Here is a 913-nt window from a genome sequence, read left to right as displayed (position 1 = left end):
ACCAGGGGCCACCGCTGGTGCCCACAAGAGGCAGGGGAGCTGCGGGGCTCCAGGGCAGCCTGCGCGATGCCTCCCAGGGGAGGACCCAAATCCACCAGGTGCCACTTGGCGTTCACACCACTCACACTGCCCTTTTCTCTCCTCCACTTGCTGCTGTGCTCCCTGCTTGCCAAAGGGGCTGCTGGGGAAAGGAGGTTTCTGCGGGCTCCTGGGACAGACACCCCAGCTTTCAGGGGTGAAAAGGCAATGCCTCCTTTTCTCCTGCAGAATCTGGAGATTTGGAGCAAAAAAAAAAATGAATGCCTGTGCTGTTGAACCAATGGATTAGGAGAGCACTGTGTGCAGCGGGCAGGTAGTGTGCGCGCAGGCAGAGGCTGCACGGGGAGGGCCGGCGCTTGGCTGTGCCAGAGCAGCCACAGGGCTGGTGCCACAGGTGCCAGGGAGCTCTCACAGGCCTGGCTGCTGGGGCAGAGCTGCGCCAGGGGCAGGAGCAGCCAAGGCCTCGGGGGCTGCTGCCTCAGACTGGCGACCTGCCTCTGGGCACCGCCTGCCCCGCGCACGCAGGGGACACGAGGCCCCGCACACAGAGCCAACGCTGCCACCGGCACCATCCCCACAAGCTCTACTGCTCTCTTCCAGGCTCCTGGCACCCAGGACCCGGCCGGCTGCTGCTGCAATGAAGAGCCAATGGAGTGGGAAAGCTCCTTCTCCTTCTCAAAGGTATTGYCCCTGCTGGCAGCTCTTTTCCTCCTTCCCACTGCAGGAAGAGGGGCCCTGGGTCTAAAGTCTCTGGGCTCAGGGACCTGCCCTGCAAACGACTCCTCTTCTCCTGCAGGCTCCGAGCACATATGGGGGTAAAACCCTGAGCAACCCTGAGCCCATGGAGTGGCAAAGCTATGGCAGCAGCCAGGTA

Source organism: Nothoprocta perdicaria, unplaced genomic scaffold (assembly GCF_003342845.1).
Source record: "Nothoprocta perdicaria isolate Ctin4 unplaced genomic scaffold, notPer1 scaffold_630, whole genome shotgun sequence".
Taxonomy (NCBI): Eukaryota; Metazoa; Chordata; class Aves; order Tinamiformes; family Tinamidae; genus Nothoprocta; species Nothoprocta perdicaria.
Note: the sequence above shows the minus strand (reverse complement) of the source record.